This window comes from Dendrobates tinctorius, unplaced genomic scaffold, assembly GCF_039654945.1.
Source record: "Dendrobates tinctorius isolate UK_male_01 unplaced genomic scaffold, ASM3965494v1 ptg000004l, whole genome shotgun sequence".
Classification (NCBI taxonomy): Eukaryota; Metazoa; Chordata; class Amphibia; order Anura; family Dendrobatidae; genus Dendrobates; species Dendrobates tinctorius.
In genome coordinates this window covers 5,209,844-5,237,053 of record NW_027361672.1, presented here as the reverse complement: position 1 = coordinate 5,237,053, position 27,210 = coordinate 5,209,844, and the positions used below count along the sequence as shown (strand labels likewise).

Sequence of the window (27,210 nt, the reverse complement as noted above, 5' to 3'; positions counted from 1 at the left end):
GCGACAGGTAGATTGCACACAGGTGACCTTCCTGTCACTAAGCATGTGACATATGAAGGTAACTGCTTGCACCAGAAATTTTAATGGACTTCATAGCAAAAGGGGTGAATGCATAGGCACATGCAATTTTTATTTATTTGATATCAAATTTAATTTATGCCTATATTTTCTCACTTCACCAACTTAGACTATTTTGTGCTGATGCATCACACACAAAACAGATAACAAAAATATTTTAACTCGGGTTGTAATGTAACAAAATATGTAAATAGGCAAGGGGCTGAATTCTTTTGTAAGCCACTATACAGGTACACAGGCACTGGCTGGGATGAGTGACCTTGCCTTTTACATTCATCTACTTTTGTAAATCACTAGTGGATGATGACATTTTGGGCAATCAGATTAACAAATATGGAAACCAAAATATCCATTATGGGCTTCTGCTGGAAAAGAGATGTGGCCACAACAGGTAAAATAGACATGTAAGAGAAACAGACTCATAGTCAGTTTTGTCTAGTCTGACTGTCTATCTACAGCAAAAAAAAAGTACCAATAGTATTATTGGCCTGTGTGCAAGTCCAGGGAGGAGCAGGCCACCATATCAGGAACATGAACAAGTGTGTAGAAATGTCCATCTGTAGATACATAGTCAGTGTAGCTCTTTTACTACTTTCTCTAGATGGTTCTTTTATAAGAGGAGTAGCAACATTCAGGCCCTGGTTCATCAGTTTTCTCCAAATTTCTGGTGTTGAAATGTCAAAGAATGTTTGCCCAACTTGCAGTTGCACAACAATTTAGTAGTGACTTTTGCCAATTTTACACCTGAGCTAGTCCGTTCTGCCATCCTTTTAAAAGCTAGGTAAAGCTTATCCAGGAGGGGGAATTACTGAGTGCAGCCAACAAGTTCATCATAATTTACACTACAAAATAGGTGTAGATTTCAACAGAAATTGACTCCAGCCCATGACTGCAGTAGATTCCTTGCAGTGGCACGCAGCAGCTGAAAGATGTGCCAAATTCAATAAATGGCATATGCCTCTTAATGAACTTGATTCATTCTGCTCTAAGGCCCAAATCTCAAGAGACAATTATCAGTAACTTCTAACGACATAATGGTAACGGTGCAAAGTATGTGAAATTTTTAAAAATAATGTGTAAGCAGCCTGATAAATTTAATGAACATCACTAAGTATGTTAGACATGTTTCTTTAAGATATCTTAATGGTAGGTGTGCTTTAGCAGCAATATTATCATCTTTAATAAATTTGGCACGTTTTATGCTCTAAACTAAGCCTCCCTAGGGTAGGCGACAAGACTGTGGTAAAGTAGCACTTTGCTATCTGCACATAATTGCCGTCCACGTTGCTTAGTAAATCTTCCCTTTTTTCTCTGCAATTTTGATGAAAGACCGTCTAGATTTTGGCATGAATCTTTCTAATGAAGGGTGGAGACATTGGACTTGGGTAAAAGCAAAATCTACAATCTTTCCAAGGACTCGTTCACATGACCGTATTTTTGGTCCAAATGCTGTGAAGAAAAAAAAAAAAAAAGAATCAAACTATTTTATTTAATGGGGCAAAACAGATGAGCAATTTTCCCTACTGACTCAATCTACGTGTGAAACAATCCGCAGCATGCACTAGTTTTTTCTGTAAATCAGACGAGACTTGCCCATCCAAGTCTATGGGTGCGCCCCAAAACTCGGATGCCAAACAAATCTACGCTACACGGTCCGTTTTTTACAGATACCTTAAAAGTAACAAAAATGAAAACACAGTTCTTATTGTTGAACAGCGTCTTTTCATCAGGCAGATATATATTGCACATAGAACAAAAATGAGGTAAAAAAAATGCACAAAGAAAAACAAAACAACACAAAACAAACAACCTTAAAAACAGACAAAATGTAAAAATCCTATGCACTCACAAGACAGCATTAAAAAAAACAAAAAAAAACAGTTTCATCTGGCTGTGGGGTATGAACATCGAGAGGTGGGCATTTTATAGGTAAAGGAAAAAAAAAACTCTCAGTAAAAGGTCCAATTATCAAGGATAACTATTTGCGTAGAAGAAATATGCCCCAAATCCCAGTCTGGCTGGCTTCATGACTAAGCTCTGCTGTGACACTAAAGAAGAATACATATTAAACAGTCATGCCTAGATTTTCCTAGTCCAAGATATGATTAATGCAGCCTATCAGGAGCCAGATGGTGCAGAACCAGCAGCATCAATCAAAATGAAAAGACCACTCAGTGCTATCTATAATGATGTGCTCACAGATGGAAATTTGGTTCATACAGCCTAGCCTATAATGCGGAGACACAGGCACGCAAACATAGCTGCCACATCCCAGAGGACCTGGATCCAGTGCTCAGCACTCGCTTTGTTAAGCACAAAAAATGCAGACTTTTTTAATTTAGGGGAAAAAATACAAAATCTTCATGAGATTAACATGAAACAATGAAAGAAAAGTTGCAAAGGACAAAATGCTTATATGCAAATTGATCTCAGCATTTGTCACAGGCTCCATGAAGCAGTTTACATGTAACGGGGTAAGCACATCTAAGTCTGAGTAGTCATGAACTGGCTTGCAGCAGCTTTTTACAACTGCTCTAATTAATCATAGAACCTTGCCTTCTGTACACTGACCAATATGCTCTCACATTACATTCATTACAATGGACTGTACAGCTCTGCGAGTTACTTACAAAATACTATAGAGGCGTAGTCATAGGTATGACTGGCCTTGGCTAAGTGCCACCTGTGCAGCTACAGAGGGCGCAGTGGCCAGAAACTGGGCTAATATCCTGCTCTTCCAATCAGCATAAGTTCGCTAATGAAAAGAGGATGGCGATAGTGAAATTGTTCTGGTCACCCAGGAGTGGACATACCACCTACACATCCGGTTCAGTTCTACAGGAGACCAGTTAGGCAGCTGTGTTGGGGAGCACTGCTGTTCTTTGCTCTGGTTCAGGTCAAGAGCAGTTTCTTACAATAGGCATGACCATGTTCACCTACTCATACAGGGCAATACATTTGGGGGAGGGTTTCTGGCATGTGACTGCTCTTTGTGGATGTCTCTCTAGATTTAATTAAATATGCAAATAGTCTCTTTAGAGAGAAAGAGGAGCTGAACTCTAGTGCCATTTAATTGTCATCATACTGGCGTGTCATACCTGGCATGTCATTCTCCACAAGGAGAAAACTTACCCATTAGATCCAATGTTAGTCTCTCACATAGCCAAATCAGATCTCATGCTTTGTACTGATGAGGGGCAATACCCCTAAACACTGTGTCTGCAAATCAAGATTCTGATTTTGCTTGTTATTTAAGTCATATAGCAAGGCTCATTAATGAGTCGATAGTGACTTGGAGGATTGCTACTTCTAATAGGTGGCACTAGAGTTCAAGTCCTCCGTCTCTGAAGAGACAATTTGCATACTTAATTTCCCAGAGGAGAATGCAAGGCGTTTAAGTCTCCTCATACTGGAGTGCCAGACGAGGCATGTCACTCTCCACAAGGAAAAAACATACTCCTTAGGCTGGTTTCACATTCGCGCTTTTTAAGCGCACGCACGGCCGGGGGTAGCTCCGCCCCCGAGCCGGCTCTCTGCCCGGCGTGCCCGCCCCTTCCTTGTAGCGCCGCCTCCTAGCGCACAGCGGCGCCTGCGATCGGCGCACCCTATCTTTAGCATAGGGTGCGCAGATCGTGCGCAGGCCGTGCGCTAGTTGCGCTTTGACCTGCGCTGCGCACTTTTGACGGTGCGCCGTGCGCGCCAAAATCAAACTTTTCGGATTTTGGCGCGCACGGCGCACCGTCAAAAGTGCGCAGCGCAGGTCAAAGCGCAACTAGCGCACGGCCTGCGCACGATCTGCGCACCCTATGCTAAAGATAGGGTGCGCCGATCGCAGGCGCCGCTGTGCGCTAGGAGGCGGCGCTACAAGGAAGGGGCGGGCACGCCGGGCAGAGAGCCGGCTCGGGGGCGGAGCTACCCCCGGCCGTGTGTGCGCTTAAAAAGCGCGAATGTGAAACCAGCCTTAGATCTCTAGATTTAAATAATTCTTAATTTCTTCTTGTAACACACAATTGCTGGGATCCAAACTCAGCACTAGAGTTGAGCGAATATGTTTGGAATAAATTGTCTAATCTTAATTTTCCATATTCGTGCCATATTGGTAGCTTAATTGTGCCAAATTTATGTTTGACAATCAATTTCCAATATACTCACATTGACTCCAATGACATTTGGTGAATACGGCAAAAACAACATTTGCCACTGATCGAAATCGGAACCGAATTTTGAAAAATTCGCTCAACTCTACTCAGGACCTGTGATATGGTAGGCAGACACTATATAGCCACAATGGCATGTTTTTCTTGCCTCCAAGACTTTTTTAATTTTTCACAAGTAGAAAGTGCATGAATTTCTTGATTTTTTTACAAGCCCCCAAAAATGTGTGAAAGCCAAACTAGGCCCCCCTTCACATGTGGAATGCTTTTTAAGGTGATGACACACGTACCCGTCATAACCTATGGTGATCTTCACATGTCCGCTTGTTGTCTGTGTGCTGTACGTATTTAACATTGCAAACTATAGGAAAATCTTTGCAATTTAATTTTTTCTTACCATACCGGAAAACACGGATGGGCACACTGGCCCAAAACAGTACCCTTTTCGAAGGTACCATTTTATACAAATGTGTGTAGGAAGCCTAAAAAAATGGGGTGGAAGCACCAAAAGGCAATTTTGAACAAGGCACCATTCCACCTAAAGCCAGCCCTGTTCAGAGGTTTAGGATCTCAGGATGACCCTTTTATTTTTGCATTAGATGTAAGCAGATATGAGAGAATCCAAGTACTAAAATGGATTTGATTTAATTTAAAAAACAACAACCTAAAGGACATACAGTGGGTACGGAAAGCATTCAGACCCCTTTAAATTTTTCACTCTTTGTTTCATTGCAGCCATTAGATAAATTCAAAAAAGTTCATTTTTTTCTCATTAATGTACACTGCATCCCATCTTGACTGAAAAAAAAACAGAAATGTAGAATTGTTTGCAAATGTATTAAAAAAGAAAAACTGAAATATCACATGGTCATAAGTAATCAGACCCATTGCTCAGACACTCATATTTAAGTCACATGCTGTCCATTTCCTTGTGATCCTCCTTGAGATGTAAATTCAAAAAGAAACCAGAAAAAAAACAGAAACCAGAAAAAAAAGCCTCACCAACATCAAGTCAAATCACAAATGCACAAGCAGGATGCAGCCGACCCCAACTATAAAGGCGTGGGGTGGCACAGGTGCAAACTAGTGATGAAAGCACCCACTCACAAACCTAACATTTTCATAGAGGGGGTGGCTGCCTAGTAAAAAATGCACACAAATGACACTTGAACAATAAGCCAGTCACACAGATACAATTTAAGTGGCAAGTAAAATACCCATTGAGGTTTTAGGATAGAAAATCTTAAGATCCAGCATGTGATAAACATACATGAGAGCTCTCCCTGAAAGTAAAGAAAAAGGGGGAACCTCCCGGACTACTTTCAAAGTTGTCATTTTTCCCCAAGTGCTGGAATAGGAGAGCCGCTATGGTGAAAATCGTCAGTGAGCTTAGCCTCCCAGTGGAGTCTATCAGAAGTTTGCAAGTAGTATAATAACTTTTAGTTTGTGTGTATATTTAGTTAGCAAAAAACTGTATATAGTGTCATGTAATAGTTTGGGCATCTATGGTCAAAATTACTGTTATTGTGAACAGTTAAGCAAGCTGAAGATGAAATGATCTCTAAAAGGCTTAAAGTTAAAGATGACACATTTCCTTTGTATTTTAGACTATATATATTTTCATCTTTTACATTAAAAAAGGAAAATGGGTTGATGCATAAGTTTTCGCACCCTTGGAGATTTGTGTGCTCAGATAACTTTAACCAAGATTTCAAACCTTAATTAGCCTTTTAGGTTTATGGCTTGTTCACCATCATTGTTAGGAAAGGCCAGGTGATGCAAATTTCCCAGCTTTATAAAAACACAGCCTCTTCTAACCTTGTGCCAAAACACAGCAGCCATGGATTTTTCTAAGCAGCTGCCTAGCACTCTGAAAATGATGGAGGCAATAAAAAGATAGCAAATCATTTTCAAGTTGCCTTTTCCTCAGTAATTAAGAAATGGCAGATAACAGGAACAGTGGTGATATGGTCTGGAAGACCAAGCAATATTTCACTGAGAGCTACTCGTAGGATTGCTTGAGAGGCAAATCAAAACCCTCGCTTAACTGCAAAAGACCTTCAGAAACATTTAGCAGATTCTGGGGTTATGGTACAATGTTCTACTATTCACAGACACCTGTATAAATATGTCCTTCATAGACGAGTCATCAGAAGAAAACCTCTCCTGCGCCCTCAACATTAAATTCAGCATCAGCATATGCAAAAGAAAAGCTAAACAAGCTGATGCATTTTGGAAACAAGTCCTGTGGACCTATGAGGTTAAAATAGAACTTTTTGGCCACAATGATCAAAGGAAGATGTGGAGAAAAAAGGGCACAGTATTTCAGGAAAAGAACATCTCGGCAACCAATAAATATGGAGGTGGATCAATCTTACTTTGAGGTTGTGTTGCAGCCAAAGGCACAGAGAATATTTCACAAGTAGAGAGAAGAATGCATTCAATGATTTTTCAACAAATTATTGATGCAAACATAACACATCTGTAATAAACTTGAAGTTGAAAAGAGGATGGCTTCTACAAGTGGATAAGGATCCTAAACACACATCAAAATCCACAATAGACTACCTCAAAAGGCACAAGCTGAAGGTTTTACAATGGCCCTCACAGTCCCCTAATCTGAAAATCATTGAAAATCTGTGGCTAGACCTCAAAATAGCTGTGCATGCAAGAAGACCCAGGAATCTCACAGAACTGGAAGAATTTGCCAAGGAAGAATGAATGAAAATCCTTAAAAAAATAATTGAATGACTCTTGGCTGGCTACAAAAAGCATTTACAAGGTTTAGGAACTGTGATACTTTCAAAAGTGGGTGCTACTAGGTACTAATCAGGTAGGGTGCTCAAACCTTTGAATCAGCCTAGTTTCCTTTTTGCAACTTTTAAAATGTAAAATAGCAAAATATATATTTTTTTTGCCTAAAATACAAAGGAAATGTGTGACCATTAGCTTTAGGCCTTTTAGAGATCATTTCACCTTTAATTTGCTTAAATGTTAGCAATAACTTTTTAGTAATTTTTGATTAGGGGTGCCCAAACTTTTAAATGCCACTGTCCTTACTTTATCATCAGTGTTAATAGCATCATTAGGCAAAGATAAAATTATACGCTTCTTTTTGTCTTCTAATTCTAAATAATGATAAGTCTGGCAAAATATAGAGCATTCAAGGAACCTACAAGCCTAAGGTGGTCATTATACCACCCATGATGCATAAGAGTGCAGGCTAGCTGGAGAGACATATTGCTTCAGAGTGCTTCTGTGACATGAAATTTGTGACTTATCTTTTTGAGTTAGAACAGAAAACCCACAGTCGGCCTGACAATTTCAGTCCGTGGAACTCGGACACGTGAAGCCGGTTTAAGACTCACAATGCAATCAATTGTAAAAACTAGACCTGAGCCCCGCAGAAACACTAAGTGACGGAAAATGAACTTTATCACAATAGATGTCTCCAAGAGAGGTAAAAAAAAACATGGGACAGCGAGAAAAAGGAAGAGAGGACAAGTACATGTCATATGTGAACAGGGAAGCAGCTACCGTAATCAGGAGCAGCTTGTGTGCTTGACTTGACATTTCAGGATAAGCCATGGAAGACATTAGTCTGGGAAGGCTCCTTAGGATGTGGTCTGCTCTATTTAGGATCAATACGGGAAACGTGAAGTGAAATTATTGCCATGATTTTATTGCTTTATTGGCAGTCGCTCCAGCAGGAGAAGTATATATGAGAGATCAAAGCACTTACATGCCATAAAGAGCATGGCCACTGCGGGTGTAAAACTTAGTAACAATTTATGTGTCAACGCTTGAAGAGGAAATAAAGTGGCGTTTAAGTGACTCACTTAGGATCATTAAGCCCTCTTGCTAAGCAATGACTGCAGAATCTACCACCACCAGGGGAAACAAAGTTTTCCTTTTGAATTGTCCAGAATGTAAATTACTTGTCATGATAAGTAAAGCTAAACTGTATGACCCACCTAAAAAGGCTATAATATACTATCCAGCGATATACATAATGTTTATATACAGATCTATTTACACATATACACTATATATGTACAGTATATGTTTACACACTATTTATTTTCACATATATAAAGTTCCAGTTGTAACATATATATAAATACATGGTACATGTGTGTGTCAGCATATATGCATGCATATATACAGTGGGGCAAAAAAGTATTTAGTCAGTCAGCAATAGTGCAAGTTCCACCACTTAAAAAGATGAGAGGCGTCTGTAATTTACATCATAGGTAGACCTCAACTATGGGAGACAAACTGAGAAAAAAAAATCCAGAAAATCACATTGTCTGTTTTTTTTTCATTTTATTTGCATATTATGGTGGAAAATAAGTATTTGGTCAGAAACAAGCAATCAAGATTTCTGGCTCTCACAGACCTGTAACTTCTTCTTTAAGAGTCTCCTCTTTCCTCCACTCATTACCTGTAGTAATGGCACCTGTTTAAACTTGTTATCAGTATAAAAAGACACCTGTGCACACCCTCAGACAGTCTGACTCCAAACTCCACTATGGTGAAGACCAAAGAGCTGTCAAAGGACACCAGAAACAAAATTGTAGCCCTGCACCAGGCTGGGAAGACTGAATCTGCAATAGCCAACCAGCTTGGAGGGAAGAATAGGAAGCAGTTAAGGAAACCAGGATGGATGAACACAGAACTTAAGCACATGCTAAAAAGGAAGAAAAAAATGTTTATAAAATGGAAAGAGGGAGGCATATCTAAAGAAGAATATAATGTTGTCTGCAGAACCTGCAGGGCACAAATCAGATTAGCTAAAGCTGAAAATGAATTGAGGCTTGCAAGAGATGTCAAAAGCAATAATAAAGGATTTTGGGGATATGTCAAAAGTAAAAGAAAAGTCAAAGATGCTATAGGATTTTTACAGGATGAAAATGATGAAATGGTAAGACAGGATGTTGAGAAGGCTGAACTTTTAAATTCCTATTTTGCATCTGTTTTCTCTCAGAAAGATAATGTAACATCAACTGTTATTCACTGTCCTATTAAGGGAATAGAAGAATCCAGGATATCTATAAACAGAAAGATAGTGAGGAAACACTTAGCTAGCCTAAATGAATTCAAGTCTCCAGGTCCAGATGAATTACACCCCAGAGTACTGAAGGAGATAGCAGAAGAAATTTTTGAACCCCTCTCTATAATCTTTGAAAATTCTTGGAGAACAGGAGAAGTGCCAGAAGACTGGAGAAGAGCAAATGTTGTTCCTATCTTCAAAAAGGGGAAGAAGGTGGACCCAGGTAACTATAGGCCGGTGAGTCTGACTTCTATACCAGGAAAGATCTTTGAACAAATTATTAAACAACATGTATGTCAATACCTGGATAAGAATGAAGTGATTAAACAGAGTCAGCATGGGTTTGTAACTAATAAGTCATGTCAGACTAACTTAATTTCCTTCTATGACGGTATCACTGATTGGGTGGATCAAGGAAATGCTGTAGATATAGTATATCTTGACTTCAGCAAAGCATTTGACAAAGTCTCTCATACAATCCTTATTGAAAAAATGATTAAGTATGGAATGGACAAGGCAACTGTTAGGTGGATTCATAACTGGCTTAGTGATCGGACCCAAAGAGTGGTCGTAAATGGCTGCACATCCAGTTGGAAGAATGTCTCAAGTGGGGTACCACAGGGCTCTGTCCTGGGCCCTGTATTGTTCAACATCTTTATCAACGATTTAGATGAAGGAATTGAGGGTAAACTGATTAAATTTGCTGATGACACAAAGCTAGGAGGGATAGCTAATACTAGAGAAGAGAGAGAGAGGATTCAAAAAGATTTAAATAAACTGGAGAAGTGGGCAGCAACTAACAGAATGGTTTTTAACAGGGAGAAATGCAAAGTACTACATCTGGGCAATAAAAATGGAAAAAGCATATATAGAATGGGAGGAATAGGGCTAAGTGACAGCACATGTGAAAAAGACTTGGGTATACTAATAGATCACAGACTGAATATGAGTCAACAGTGTGATGCAGCAGCAAAAAAGGCAAATGCAATTCTAGGATGTATTAACAGAAGCATACAGTCTAGATCACGTGAAGTCATTATTTCCCTCTACTCCTCTTTGGTCAGACCTCATCTGGAATATTGTGTCCAGTTTTGGGCACCACATTTTAAAAAAGACATCAACAAACTGGAGCAAGTTCAGAAAAGAGCGACCAGAATGGTGACCGGTCTGCAAACCCTGTCTTATGAGGAAAGGTTGCAGGATTTGGGAATGTTTAGTTTGCAAAAGAGAAGACTGAGAGGAGACTTAATAGCTGTCTACAAATATCTAAAGGGCTGTCACATTGTAGAAGGATCAACTTTATTCTCATTTGCACAAGGAAAGACTAGAAGCAATGGGATGAAACTGAATGGGAGGAGACACAGATTAGATATTAGAAAAAACTTTTTGACAGTTAGAGTGATCAATGAGTGGAACAGGCTGCCACGAGAAGTGGTGAGTTCTCCTTCAATGGAAGTCTTCAAACAGAGGCTGGACAGACATCTGACTGGGATGATTTAGCGAATCCTGCTTTGAGCAGGGGGTTGGACCAGATGGCCCAGGAGGTCCCTTCCAACTCTACGATTCTATGATTCTATGAAGAAATCAACTGTGGGAGCAATAATTAGAAAATGGAAGACATACAAGACCACTGATAATCTCCCTCGATCTGGTGCTCCACGCAAAATCCCACCCCGTGGGGTCAGAATGATCACAAGAACGGTGAGCAAAAATCCCAGAACCACGCGGGGGGACCTAGTGAATGAACTGCAGAGAGCTGGGACCAATGTAACAAGGCCTACCATAAGTAACACACTACGCCACCATGGACTCAGATCCTGCAGTGCCAGACGTGTCCCACTGCTTAAGCGTGTACATGTCCGGGCCCGTCTGAAGTTTGCTAGAGAGCATTTGGATGATGCAGAGGAGTTTTGGGAGAATGTCCTATGGTCTGATGAAACCAAACTGGAACTGTTTGGTAGAAACACAACTTGTTGTGTTTGGAGGAAAAAGAATACTGAGTTGCATCCATCAAACACCATACCTACTGTAAAGCATGGTGGTGGAAACATCATGCTTTGGGGCAGTTTCTCTGCAAAGGGGACAGGACCACTGATCCGGGTACATGAAAGAATGAATGGGGCCATGTATCGTGAGATTTTGAGTGCAAACCTCCTTCCATCAGCAAGGGCATTGATGATGAAACGTGGCTGGGTCTTTCAACATGACAATGATCCAAAGCACACCGCCAGGGCAACGAAGGAGTGGCTTCGTAAGAAGCATTTCAAGGTCCTGGAGTGGCCTAGCCAGTCTCCAGATCTCAACCCTATAGAAAACCTTTGGAGGGAGTTGAAAGTCCATGTTGCCAAGCGAAAAGCCAAAAACATCACTGCTCTAGAGGAGATCTGCATGGAGGAATGGGCCAACATACCAACAACAGTGTGTGGCAACCTTGTGAAGACTTACAGAAAACATTTGACCTCTATCATTGCCAACAAAGGATATATCACAAAGTATTGAGATGAAATTTTGTTTCTGACCAAATACTTATTTTCCACCATAATATGCAAATAAAATGAAAAAAAAACAGACAATGTAATTTTCTGGATTTTTTTTTCTCAGTTCGTCTCCCATAGTTGAGGTCTACCTATGATGTAAATTACAGACGCCTCTCATCTTTTTAAGTGGTGGAACTTGCACTATTGCTGACTGACTAAATACTTTTTTGCCCCACTGTATATATATACACAGTACTCAGAATAAATGTGTGCGCCCCAACAAATTTGTCAGAAAACCTTTAGCTCCCTTTAAAAAATAACATGTTATATGGGATACCATACTACAAAATACTCCCACAAATGTGGGACATTGATTGCACACAATATTTACCCCATAAAACTAAATTTCCTAACAAATTCATTCAAGACTATCTTGCAAAAAGGAGTACACCCCAATGAAAGTCTTAAGAGCAAAGCTAAAGTTTAGACTACAATATTCTAATTACCAAGAATTCAACCACAGGTAGGCCTAATTCATTACTCGGGTGTCCAGCAGTTGACTATAAAAGGGAGAAAACCCCTTCTCATTCCACAAGACCTGAAAAAGAAAATTTCTTAATACAAGAAAAGTAAAGGCTACAAGAAGATCTGCAAAGCTTATCAGTCAGCATGCTGTAGCAAAAGTGATACACAAATTTAACAAAGACGGAACTGCAACCAACTCACAGAGATATCCAGACCAATTACGGAAGATAATACTTAAATAGGAGCATCGTCTGATGAGAAGGGTTGAAGAAAATTGACGTACTGCATAAGTTATCTGAATTTATCTTAATAAGCAGAAAGTTAGACTTGAGTGTTTCCCATGGCACAATATGGAATACCCTGCAGAGGAATGACATGTATGGGTGTCAGGCACGAAGGACGCCTCTCCTAAAGCCCATGCACATAAAAATCTGCCTAAAATTTGCAGAGGCCTATGCTGAAAAATTTGAAGAAAACTGATGGCTTCAAAATTGCATAATGGTGAGGAGTATAAAGAAAAATGAAAGGTGAGCTTGGGAAAAATGAAAGGTGAGCTTGGGAAAAATGAAAGGTGAGCTTGGGAAAAATGAAAGGTGAGCTTGGGAAAAATGAAAGGTGAGCTTGGGAAAGATGATGGTGCATGTGAAGTAGTGTGTTGCCCAGTGCAGGTGTCTCGCTAGAGTGAGAGGTGGCAACTTAAAGTGTGGCGTGTATGTGGAGACCGTCTGTGGGTTGCCCTTAGCTCATTGTTTGCCTATTGCGATAGGTGGATGGATGAGTGAGTGGGAAGAGGGAGTCCTCCTTTATGGTCGCATCAGAGGCAGGTCTGTTGTGAGCGACTGATGCTTGTGACAAATTGGTGGCAGTGATAGTGGTGTGCTTAACAGAGAAGTATCTGCATATATAGATGAGCATTAAGGACACCAAGCAATGGCAGCTTTGAAGATCAAAGACACCGTGGTCAGCCAAGGAAACTTAATGCAGCGATGAAACACACATTACACTTACCTTTGAAATTCCCTCTCTCTTCTCCTGGCATCTCTTAGACTCCTCCGAAAACCATTTTCAACAGTGTTTCTCTGTATATTACCTCTGCAGCTAAAGATAGATCTTGTGCTTTATGCAGAAGAGCAGGTATATAGAAGTCCTTAAAATGATTAGCTGTCACAATATAAAATATTTCTTGGCTCACACTGTCTGTCTATATTATCTAAAGGCAGTGAGAACAATATCCAGCGTGTTCCTATAAAATGCAACTTTAGCCTGTCTCTCATGCCTCCAGCTTGTAAGAAAGCAAGGAAAGCACCTATCACAAGAAGGGAATCTAGAGTAGAGCAGATGAAACTGCTTCACATAGAATGCACAGAAACTTTGCACTTGGGGTACAGCATATTTATGTCACTGACTCTGCTATGCTTAGACAGAAATCAGAGTTGAGAGCAATGCAATGAGAATCCGTCCCCTTTGCCAAGCCAGACATACACTGGGTGCAGAATTATTAGGCAAACAAGTATTTTGATCACATCATCCTTTTTTTACATGTTGTCCTACTCCAAGCTGTATAGGCTTGAAAGCCAACTGCCAATTATGTAAATCAGGTGATTTGCATCTCTGTAATGAGGAGGGGTGTGGTCTAATGACATCAACACCCTATATAAGGTGTGCTTAATTATTAGGCAACTTCCTTTCCTATGGCAAAATGGGTCCGAAGAAAGATTTGACGGACTCTGAAAAGTCAAAAATTGTGAGATGTCTTGCAGAGGGATGCAGCAGTCTTGAAATTGCCAAACTTTTGTAGCGTGATCACCGAACAATCAAGCGTTTCATGGCAGATATCCAACAGGGTCGCAAGAAGCCTGTTGATAAAAAAGGTGCAAAATAACTGCCCATGAATTTCGGAAAATCAATCGTGAAGCTGCCAAGATGCCATTTGCCACCAGTTTTGCCATATTTCAGAGCTGCAACGTTACTGGAGTAGCAAAAAGCTCAAGGTGTGCCATACTCAGGGACATTGCCAAGCTAAGGAAGGCTGAAAAACGACCACCTTTCAACAAGAAACATAAGATAAAATGTCAAGACTGGGCCAAGAAATATCTTAAGACTGATTTTTCTAAGGTTTTATGGACTGATGAAATGAGAGCGACTCTTGATTGGCCAGATGGATGGGCCCGAGGCTGGATCAGAAAGGGTATGTGCACACTTTGCGGTTTCTGCTGCGTTTCCGCAGAGTTTTTGGCTCTGCAGAAACGCAGCAGATTCTGCTGCGTTGTACAGTACCTTTATTTCCTATGGAAATAAAAAAAAGCTGTGCACATGCTGCGTTTTTTTCCGCGCGGTTTTGCTGCGGTTTTCAAAACGCAGCATGTCAATTGTTTGGTGCAGAAACGCTGCAGTTTTACACCTCATCCATTATGAGGTGTAAAACCGCAGGGCAAAACCGCAGAAAAACCGCAGCACTTTGTCCTGCGGGTTTCCTGCAGTTTTCTCTACAAAATCCGCAGAGACAAAAAACTATGTGTGCACATACCCTAAAGGGCAGAGAGCTCCACTCCGAATCAGACACCAGCAAGGTGGAGGTGGGGTACTGGTATGGGCTGGTATCATCAAAGATGAACTTGTGGGACCTTTTTGGGTTGAGGATGGAGTGAAGCTCAACTCCCAGACCTACTTGCAGTTTCTGGAAGACACCTTCTTCAAGCAGTGGTACAGGAAGAAGTCGGTATCGTTCAAGAAAAACATGATTTTCATGCAGGACAATTCTCCATCACATGCATCCAAATACTCCACAGCGTGGCTGGCCAGTAAAGGTCTAAAAGAAGAAAAAATAATGACATGGCCCCCTTGTTCACCTGATCTGAACCCCATAGAGAACCTGTGGTCCCTCATAAAATGTGAGATCTACAGGGAGTGAAAACATTACACCTCTCCAAACAGTATCTGGGAGGCTGTGGTGGCTTCTGCAAGCAATGTTGATCGTAAACAGATCAAGCAACTGACAGAATGTATGGATGGAAGGCTTTTGAGTGTCATCATAAAGAAAGGTGGCTATATTGGTAACTGATTTTGTTTTGTTTTTGAATGTCAGAAATGTTTATTTCTAAATTTTGTGTTGCTCTATTGGTTTACCTGGTGAAAATAAACAAGTGAGATGGGTATATATTTGGTTTTTATTAAGTTGCCTAATAATTTTGCACTGTAATAGTTACCTGCACAAATAGATATCCTCCTAAGATAGCCAAATCTAAAAAAAAAAACACTCCAACTTCCAAGAGTATTAAGCTTTGATATCTATGAGTCTTTTGGGTTGATTGAGAACATAGTTGTTATTCAATAATAAAAAGAATCCTCTCAAATACAACTTGCCTAATAATTCTGCACACGGTGTATAATGTGCGCATTAGAGGAAATATATCAGGGGAGGATGTGGAATCAATATAGCAGACATGCCACTTGAACTAAATGGGTTGTAACAATGCTACTCATTTGAACAAAGGAAAGAAAATTAAAGTATCCCCTGAGGAAGCTACACTGTGTGGCGATATGCGTGGGGCTCTATTTCCTCCATACATCATGTCGTCATTGGGTGACCCTCTTTGTATTTACCAACAGGTTTTTTTTTTACAGCCTCACTTATTTGTTCCCTTAAGCCCTTTCATTTCTTGTCTTTGTGTCCCTTAATTTTTGGGGCACTCTTGTATTCTGCTTTGGTTCTTTTGATCTCCTATAGGAACCTATTGACTGGGCATTTATGGTTTAGGACTTTTTTATTGTTTGGTCCATGGCATTTATATATATATATATCGTATATACTCGTGTATAAGCCGAGAATGTCAGCCCATTTTTTGGGGCTGAAAGTCCCCCTCTCGGCTTATACGCGAGTCATATACGCCAGGGGGTCAGCGGGGGAGGGGGAGCGGGGGTGTCAGATCATACTCACCTCCTCCTGGCGCGGTCTCTGCAGGCCCCCCGCTTCTACCATGGTCTCCCTTCCTTCCTTCAGCAGTCACGTAGTACCGCTCATTAAAGTCATGAAAATGCGCATATTCATGACTTTAATGAGTGGTACCACGTGACCGCTGAAGGGAGACCGTGGGAGAAGCGGGGGGGGGCCGCAGAGACCGCGCCAGAAGGGGCTAAGTATATGCAGTATTCACCTGTCCCCGTTCCGCCACTGCTCGCCGCTGTCTGCCGCGTCCTCTGTCAGTGATGTTCATGTAGCAAAGGGTGCGATGACGTAGTTAGTGTGCGCTGCGCCCTCTGCTGCCTGCACAGTCACTGACAAAGGACACGGCAGACAGCGGCGACCAGCGATGGACTAGGGACAGGTGAATATCTGAGGTGCCGGGGCCCTGAGCGAGCGGTGACATCGGCACCTGGCCCCCATAGCGCGCCGGTGTCACCGCCTGCTCAGGTCCCGACACCTAGCCCCCAGCGACAAGAGGTGAGTATGTCATTTTTTTTATTTGCAGCAGCAGTGGCAGCATATGGGGCAAAATCTATGGAGCATCTTATGGGGGCATAATCTATGGAGCATCTTATGGGACATTTTATGGGGGCATAAACTATGGGGCATAATCTACGGAGCATCTTAAGGGGGCATAATCTATGGGACATCATCTATGGAGCATCTTATGGGGCCATAACCTTTATGGAGCAGCATATGGGGCATATTCTATGGACCATCTTATGGGGCCATTATTAACCTTCGGGCAGCATTATATGGGGTGTATTTTGCATGGAGCATCTTATGGGGCCATCATGAACTGTATAAAGCATTATATGGGGCTCCTGATTCAATATGGATATTCAAAAACATTTAACCTACTGATGTCTCAATTAAACTTTTATTGGTATCTATTTTTATTTTTGAAATTTACCAGTAGCTGCTGCATTTTCCACCCTAGGCTTATACGCGAGTCAATAAGTTTTACCAGCTTTTTGTGGCAAAATTAGGGGGGTCGGCTTATACACAAGTATATACAGTATATCTTTTGCACTATTTAGATTCTGACCATGTCTAAATCATTTAATTGTTTGGACTTTTCTAAGTATTATTTGGTATACCCTGGTGCACATAATAGAGGAGTCTAAAGGGTTCCTACATGGCCCTCCAGTTGTGATTTTTCACGTAGCCTCTTTTTGGCATTTTTAATTGCTTTTAAAAAAAAATTTAGTCTTGCGTGTCATATTAATAAAATTTACATTTTTTTGAATCAATGGTGATCCTTGCCTGTGTATACACTTTTTTATTTCCTTTGTTTGATACCTTTTCAAGTATGTGGCTAGCGATCCCATCTAAACATTTCTTAAGTGGTGCCCTGAGTCTGCTTCAATGCTACTCATTTGAAAGCGATATGAGGTATCACAGGAACAGTTTCTATTTAAAAGTCCAGCTGGTTTATTTCAGTCCTTATAAACCAAATCACAGGAAAACTTAAATACAGCCTCTGTCTGGCACAAAGTAAAACAAAGTAAGTCCATACATAGTTCACATGTTTGGATTAGAGTCCAGCTTCTTAGTCCTTTAGCAAAGCCACACAATCCAGAAGGTCTACACACAGAACCATGTAACAGATAAACAGGTAGCATTTTAAGTGTGAACACACCCAGGGGTGGAGATATGGTGAGCAACTGTCCAGCCCTAACTCTTCAGATGCTCACAATAAGACCAGACCATAACATGACCAATTAATACCTCTTAGTACTATGTGTACTACTGCATTACTCCAGGTTTAAACCAGAGGACATGCACCTCTGTGATACATATCATCCACTATGTGTATGGCAGCCACCTTACAGGGTATATAAAAAGGCATGTCTAAGAAATTATTTTGTAATAATAGTCTATGCTGTATTCTATAGGCAAAAATGTGCTGCACTGCTGATTTAACGCTTTCCTATAGTCTATCTGGCAAGAGAGATAAGATTTTTAGAAGGCACTAAAGGTACTGTCACACTTAGCGATGCACCAGCGATCCCGACCAGCGATATGACGTGGTCAGGATCGCTGGTGCATCGCTAAGTGGTCGCTAGTGAGCTGCCACACAGGCAGATCTCACCAGCGACATAGCAGGGGTCGGGTGTCGCTACTTACCTGTCAGAGGAGGCGATCCTGCGTCCTCCCGCCCGCGTCCACGCGTCGCTCGTCTCCACAGCAGGAAGCCCAGCAGGAAGCTGACGACGAGAAACGGCCCAGGACGTTCTCGCGCGATCAGCGATAACCAGCGGGGAACTGGTCGGAGGTAAGTATCAGACATAGCGATATCGCTAGCAATATCGCTATAACGTCACAAAAACCAGTGATGTTATAGCGATATTGCTTAGTGTGACAGGCCCTTTAGACACTAAAGTCTTATATTTTCCCCGAGACAGTTTTGCTTGGTAAATGCATACAAGCAAGAGTCTGATTAAGGCTAAGTCTAGCGACTTTACAGTCTAAAATCTAAGACATGAAGTTTGCTCTGTTTTCTCGAGATCTTTGTGCAAGAAAATGCAATTGTACCTAGGGAAACTTTTTGATATTCACTTGCATTTTAAAGAGAGGTAATTAAACAGAACACTTAAAATTACATTAAGTTCTGAAAAAAATATTAAACAGACAAAAAAAAAATCCCAACAACTTATATTTTATAGTTACTATAAAACAAGAACCAAAGTAAATTTTTCCCAATTATGACATCCATCATGGAAACGCCAACTTTTCCAGAAAATCATTATGATTACGTTAGTTTCTTTCACTCTTCCACTAATTTGCTTTTCCTCTATTCATCCAGAGCAGCTGGGGACAGGAGTGGACACGCTGCTATTTGTCAATTATCAGTCGCACATAAATTCTGGACAATACAGCTGACATCTTTAACAACCGAAGGGTCTGACAATAGTGACAGAATGAACACACCGTCCAACAGAATAAAGGAAAGGTTACAACCTATGTAAATGAAGGTCTCCCCAACAGCCCGTGAAAGAGAGCCCCAGTTGTATGTCAAGACAGCTGTTATGCAGAACATATGGGTCTCTAGATGCCGTTTGCGGTCTACGCTGCCCTCTAACATCATTATAACCTTTCTAATATAACAGAAAAGCCCTGCTTGTTGCCAGCAACTCATTCTATCTTCAGGCCATAAACTAGAAGGCCACAGGATCTAACATTAAGTAATCTAATCTATAGGGGGCAAGATGTTCAAGAAATCTTGCTACATAGACACTAGAGCTGAAGCAGCTCGCAGGAAATGATTATATGCATATTATCTGTAACTTTAATTTCAGACTTTTGACACCACAATAAGATTAATGGGTTTTCAAACAAACCACTGTCGGCGCCACTGAAATGTAGCATTCAATAGTCAGGCATGACGGAGCAAAGGTAATTTAAATTGAAAACGAATGAGCACAAAAAGCTTATGCGAGAAAGGCTGTATGTATGGGCTATAACAAGGTGTCAGTGTTAGGAGAAGGATTTTAGCAATGTACCTCCTTAAGCCATATGGAACCGAAAAATTCCACATAGGCAAAAGGACTGGAAAAATGTTAGTATGTTTGTGTATGTGTGTATATATATATATATATATATATATATATATACACACACACACACACAAACACACACACACGACCCCCACCTGTGGATGTCGGGCACTCAGACCATCCTCATGGAGTCGGTTTCTAACCGTTTGTGCAGACACATGCACATTTGTGGCCTGCTGGAGGTCATTTTTCAGGGCTCTGGCAGTGCTCCTCCTGTTTCTCCTTGCACAAAGGCGGAGGTAGCGGTCCTGCTGCTGGGTTGTTGTCCTCCTATGGCCCCCATCCATGTCTCCTGGTGTACTGGCCTGTCTCCTGGCAGCGTCTCCAGCCTCTGGACACTACTCTGACAGACATAGCAAACCTTCTTTCAACAGCTTGCATTGATGTGCCATCCTGGATGAGCTGCACTACCTGAGCCACTTGTGTGGGTTGTAGAGTCCGTCTCATGCTACCATGAGTGTGAAAGAACAACCAACATTCAAAAGTGACCAAATCATCAGCCAGAAAGCATTGGTACTGAGATGTGGTCTGTGGTCCCCACCTGCATAACCACTCCTTAACCACTCCTTAACCACTCAATAGAGGGTGTCTTGATAATTGCCAATAATTTCCATCTGTTGTCTATTCCAATTGCACAACAACATGTGAAATTGATTGTCAAAAAGTGTTGCTTCCTAAAGGGGGTTTTGGTGACGCAGCAGCGATATCGCTATGTGTGATACTTAGCTCCGACCGGCTCCCCCGCTGTCTGTTGTTGATCGCGCGAGATCGCGCAGCTCCATTTCTCGTCGGGCGCTTCCTGCTGGCGCCGACGAGCGACGCGTGGACGCGGAAGGGAGGACGTCAGGATCGCCGCGTCTGAAAGGTAAGTAACGACCGCTGTATCGCTGCTGCATCACTGTGAGATCTGCCTGTGTGGCAGCTCACTAGCGACCATTTAGCGATGCACCAGCGATCCTGACCAGGTCGTATTGTTGTCGGGATCGCTGGTGCATTGCTAAATGTAAAGAGGTCTTTAGTGGACAGTTTGATTTCACAGAAGTTTGATTTACTTGAAGTTATATTCTGTTGTTTAAGTCTTCCCTTTATTTTTTTGAGCAGTGTATATACAATAAAATAAATATTAAACCAATCTGAGCCATGTCGTGGCCCTAAACAGTAGTTTTCCTTTTCATATGGGCTATTGGTGTACTCTATAGAAATTGTGTGACAAATTATATAGTCCATTTTATGCAGTTACTCTTGTGAAAATGGAAAATTTGGGGCGAAACCAAAGTTTTGTGGGGAAAAGTAACATCTTCACATTTTTTTCCTTCCATATTGTTTTAATCCCTGTGAAGCACCTGAAGCGTTAATAGACTTATTGAATGTGGTTTTGAGCACTATGACGGGTGCAGCTTTTAAAATGGTGTCATTTTGGGTATTTTCTCTCATGTAGGCACCTCTAAGTCACTTCAAATGTGATGTGTTCCCTAAAAAAAAATGGTTTTCTAAATTTTGCTGGAGAATTGAGAAATTGAAGATCAACTGGCTGTACTAATTCAAAAGGGTGCTTCTACTCAATACTGAGCAAAGGGTCTGAATACTTATGGCCATGTGATATTTCAGTTTTTATTTTTTAACAAATTTGCAAACATTTCTACATTTCTGTTTTTTTTTTCAGTCAAGATGGGGTGCAGAGTGTACATTAATGAGAAAAAATGACCTTTTATTGAATTTACCAAATGGATGCAATGAAACAAAGAATGAAAAATTTAAAGGGTTTTGAATACTTTCCGTACCCACTGTACTTGAATGCTCTAAAGCAGCAAACTGCCAAAACTTCTGTTTTTAGAGAGATGGTCGCAGCTGATGACAAACAATTAATCAAGAACCACTTATTAGCAGTACTTGGTCTCTTAATCCCTACTGAAGACGTAAAGGCTACCTAATTTTCTACACATTGTTTCTGCATTTTGATAAAGCTTTTGTTAAAAATTTACATAGTGTAATTTGTCATGTTTTGTTGTTCATCTGAGGTTGCATTTACCTTCTAAGGACCAGTTTTTTATATCATTATGATTTGATATATAGAGATCATAGAATTCAGGGGGTGTACTTAGTTTTTCCTAAGGATTGTACAATATGAACTTATTGCTCTCACCTACAAAACTCTCCACAGTTTTGCAACACCATACACCTCCTCCCTTATCTCTGTATACTGCCCTACCCATGCTCTCCATCCTGCAACTGATCTAAGACCAATATTATCTTTAATAGAGTTGGGCAAATTTGTTGGGGTTCCCTCTTATTTGGCAAGCTATAGCCGAATAAGCTGCAGAGTGAGCCCGGCTTCCTGGATCGCGCCGGCTGATCAGCTGATAGGTACCGCAGTTGCATGTGTCGCAGCTGTGTCATAGTACATGCATGGAGAGCCCAAACAAACAGGCTCTCCATACATGTGCTGTGACACAGCCGTGACACATGCAGCTGATCAGCCGGCGCAATCCAGGAATCAGGGTTCCCTATGCAGCTTATTTAGTAAGCGCCAAAGCTTGCCGAATAAGAGGGAACCTAAACAAATTTGCTCAACTCTACTCCTTAATCTGCATCTCCCACTTACATCTCCAAGACTTCTCTTGTACTGCACCAGTTTTCTGGAAAGCACAACCCTGGACAATCCAATTAATACCTAGCCCCCACATTTTTAAGCATGCTTTAAAAACATCTCTTTAGACAGGCTCATCACCTCAAGTCACTAATCTGACTTGTCCCTTTACCCTCAGAGTCTAGTCTCTCCTATTAATGTCTCCACATCCTTCATGCACCTAATAGCCCTTGGTAACTGTACTTAAACAGATACTGAGTGCTGACTGTGTCATGACATTTTATTTGAAAACCTCTGTTTATTAAATTAATTATGGCTGGACAAGCACTTTCCTACTACCTATTGTGTTGCCCCAAACCTCCTTATAGATTGCAAGCTTACGAGCAGGGCCCTCATTCCTGTAACTGTTGAACTGTGTTGCTTTGTAATATCTCAATTGTAAAGTGCTGCCAAATATGCTGACACTAGATAAATTATTGTTTTTATATGTACACATAGTATACTCTATATACACTGTAGGGTTTCAGCTATCTGGTAGCCGCTTGGACAAGCACATGCGCAGGGTTTTTATATCACAACAGGATAAGGTTTATTGTCCATCATAAATGTTATAGCTTCGAAACAAAAACAGCCTTCCTTCAGTACAAATGCATAACATAAATAGTCATTTCTTCCGGTTCAATGAACAAAGTAAATCTAGCAGCCTCACCAATCTCGGTATTCCAGGCAGAATTAACCCAAGTAGTATTAAACGCATTCGCCAAACATTTCTGTTCCGTTCCAGAACAGCTTCACACTGCTAAGCTAACCCAGCTGTCTGTTATGTGGTCTGTAATGCATGGGTTGGATTATGGGAATGACCTTTCCCACCCAGACTCTTTTGGTTGCTCCTAAATCCCGGACCTGAAATCCAATTAAATTAATACTCTCGCAGTAACCTAGTGTTACTGGTACAGACTTTACAATACTGGGGCCAACCATCTCAGAGACACATAACGATCATCCAGGACGTTACTTTCTGCTATCTTACTACACAAACACGCTTACTCTATATCGATTTGTCTCATGGACAATTGTATTCATTCAGAGAAAAGGAGACCATTTTTGTACAACAAAAGTCCACTACATATGGACTGTAAACTACGTAGTACAATATTTTCCAGTCTTGCACAACCAAAAGAAAAGTAAGAGTCCAGTAACTTCATTTCAACCTCTGATACATTTTATGAGTACGCTGTGCAGCAATAATATTTCAAAATTGTGTGAATTTTCTTTTTGCATAAATATAGAATTTTAACCTTTAACTGCAAAACTGAAAATTAACATTTTAGGTAACATGTTGGCATAAATGAGCTTGCAATATTCACATGGAAGCATTGCCAAGTGACAGTTTTCCCATAAAGGAGCATTTTGCAGAGATCTATGGATCTTAAAAATAACTGGCCAAGTGTCTAGAAGGTTTACTGCGAAAGCTGTTGTACAGGCACTGTTCTCCAAGAGGGATCAGGAACAAAGCCATGGTATGGATTTTTCTGAAGGGAACAGTAATAGTCATAGTCCACAGGACCATAGTGTTCCTCAAATACATCTCAAGAGATTTTTTCAGGCAATACTGCTGGTTTATACTTCATATAGAGTGAGATATTTTCAACAATTCAAACAGGATGTCATAATTGGATATCGTTTTACGGAGGTCTGCTCATACTTTTAAGGAGGTAAAATCAGTTCCCTCTGCCTCTATGAACAGCCAGGTCAAATAGCAGTAACTGATCCAGATTGCTCCCACAGGCACAACATTGAAAACAATAGGCACAGCACCCCTGCCAGATCCACGGCATCTGTTCTTGCCATAAACTGCTAAAATGCTTCACTGTATTTAAGGGAACACTTTTCAGAATATTTTTTGTATGGGCCATTTATTTGTAGCAGCTATACATGCTCCTGTAAAAATTTCTTGAGATTTAACAATTTAGTTCTCTAAAAATTGAGACCTTGAAAGAGTTATGTTGTGATTCATTAAATTTTAACATTAACACTTTTGTGAAATGGTGCCCACAAACGTACAGGATATACATGATTGAGCTCTCGTGTGTAAAATGACTCTAAGATTGGCCATACACATTGAAGTTAGCAGTTAGCCAAATGCTTGTTTCATCAACAGCCATCTCTTCTGACTTGAGTAGCCATATACATGCATGCTCCATGTGGAAAACTCTGCCTGTGTAAGTGGGAAGAGAAAGGTAAGCCAACGACAGCCTCATCTGGCAGTGCCTCATCTCCCCGAGAACAGCCCACTGGAGGTTGAGTCAAGAGGCCCCATAGACATTATAAAACCCAACAGCATGTAGCTTTCAGTAAACAGAATCACACATTTCCACCGGTGAGAATTTCCAATATACCGTACTTATATGGTGAGTGGTGATTAAAACCTTCTCTGGTGTTAACATTCACACAGTCCCGTTAAGTATAAGGGGTGCTGCATCACTGTTTATTCCCTCACACATATCAACTGGTTGACCGGTGTCACCAGAATCGAAAATTACAGCTGGTATACATTACATCTAATAAATGCAAAATGGCTTATTAAAAAAAAAATAATAATTTGGTAAGAATAGAATTTTTCAAACTTAAAGGGGTTGTCCAGGCTTTTCACATAATCTCAGTACATATCTGGGCTTCAGAATTATGACAATAAGTAATTTACTTTCTGTCACTAGTTTGCACAGTTTTCTAGATATTCTGAACAGAACGTCCAAGGGGGGGGGGGGGGGGTGTTATGGCATTGAAATGAGAACTAGTCGTAACCTCCTACTCTACTCCAAACATGCCCTCTATAGCAACAACCCCACCCTCCATAGCTACAGGCCCTCCCCGTCCACATAAAGCAGCCCTCATCACACAGTAACAAATTCTTCCCCTCCAGCAGCCTCACTGCAGAGAGCAGACCACCCAGCTGCTCCTCCCCCAGACACACGCTGAACAGTTATCTATGGAAAGTGAAACTAGTGAGGAGGGAAAATCATCCTGTATTCTGGGACACTCCATGATTACAATACATAACTCAGTATCAGTAATTCCTTCCCTCACTGTCCCAGGCTGCTGGCAGCAGTGAGAACAGACTGTGTGATGGCCAGTGATGGGGGTCTTCAGCTTCTAATCTGCACAGGGGATGGCAGTCACTGATGTAATCTGTTGTGTGACAAAGCCTCTGCTGTGTGAATGAGACAGCTCTGTGTCACTGATGTCTTCACACAGCAGCAGATTTGGTGCAGTGTATGTGTGAGCACTGTGTCTCTAATGACACAAATACTGATGGGAGCAGCCTGTCCAATCAGCAGCTGTAACAGTGTGAAGTGTTGGGGGGTGTATGTATGTATGTATTGTGCTGCTTTCACAAATACAGGATCACTGCTGTGTTCTTTCCAATGCTGGAATGATGATAAAGATGAGTGCTGGTGCAGTTTACTGCCAGCCAATGAGTGGGCAGTGGATGGTGCTGGTCACTGGAGCTTGGTAGGAGCTTGGTGGAGCTTCACACATACACTGCACCAAATCTGCTGCTGTGTGAAGACATCAGTAACACAGAGCTGTCTCATTCACACAGCAGAGGCTTTGTCACAGAACAGATTACATCAGTGACTGCCATCCCCTGTGCAGATTAGAAGCTGCAGACCCCCATCACTGGCCATCACACAGTCTGTTCTTACTGCTGCCAGCAGCCTGGGACAGTGAGGGAAGGAATTACTGATAATGAGTTATGTATTGTAATCATGGAGTGGCCCAGAATACAGGACGATTTTCACTCCTCACTAGAGTTTCACTTTCCATAGATAACTGTTCAGTGTGTGTCTGGGGGAGTGGGGGAGGAGCAGCTGGGTGGTCTGCTCTCTGCAGTGAGGCTGCTAGAGGGGGAGGATTTGTTACTGTGTGATGAGGGCTGCTTCATGTGGATGGGGAGGGCCTGTAGCTATGGAGGGTGGGGTTGTTGCTATAGAGGGCATGTTTGGAGTAGAGTAGGAGGTTACGACTAGTTCTCATTTCAATGCCATAACATCCCCCCTTGGACGTTCTGCTCAGAATATCTAGAAAACCGTGCAAACTAGTGACAGAAAGTAAATTACTTATTGTCATAATTCTGCAGCCTAGATATGTACTGAGATTATGTGAAAAGCCCAGACAACCCCTTTAATGTACAATTAAACAGGTTGTCTATAGTACATTATATATACATACACACATATATATATATACATACACACACACCAGAAGGGTTTATAGGAAAGCTGCACAAAAAAATGAAAAAAAAATAAAAACCCCATTGCCTGTGTACCCCATCGATCTCGTGGTTTATTTTCTGATATAACTTCAACAGGGGCCACTGGTCAGCTGAGGTCTTCTCGTGTTCGGACAGAATGTAGAGGTTGTTTCTTACAGCTCAGACTGTATGTGAAGGCTGCAGCCAATCAGAGCTGTTGATTGGCTGCAATGGTCACATGATTACTAATTGCCAGAAGCAGCAGAGGAAAGCGATGATGAACACAGTAAATGGTCCAGTGGAACCACTTTGGTCTGGTAAGTGAATACATGTATCTTTTTTATTGCATTATTCCTTAGTACCGTTTTTTATTTTTATATTTTTTTTAATTTTGACACCTTGGGTAACCCACTATGTGTAATACATTAATATTTTCAGGATCTATGGGTATATATACATTTTTTTTTAATACAAAATAGAATTGTACGCCAACACTAAACCACTGCTAATACCATAAAATAGTAGCTAAAGTGCCTTTACGTAACCAGTTTATCTTA

At 41.1% G+C, this 27,210-nt stretch overlaps 1 protein-coding gene and 1 long non-coding RNA gene across 5 annotated transcripts in view; both read right to left on the bottom strand.

Annotated features, from left to right (window-relative positions):
- CDKAL1 (CDKAL1 threonylcarbamoyladenosine tRNA methylthiotransferase) overlaps positions 1 to 27,210 on the bottom strand; it is a 1,068,031-nt gene that overhangs the window by 230,528 nt on the left and 810,293 nt on the right. The gene's annotated exons all lie outside the window — the stretch shown is intronic.
- Positions 106 to 16,292, bottom strand: LOC141081660 (uncharacterized). The gene is made up of 2 exons (XR_012229943.1): positions 12,269 to 16,292; positions 106 to 1,527 (listed from the first exon to the last, which is right to left on the bottom strand). It is a non-coding gene; the product is annotated as an uncharacterized lncRNA (long non-coding RNA).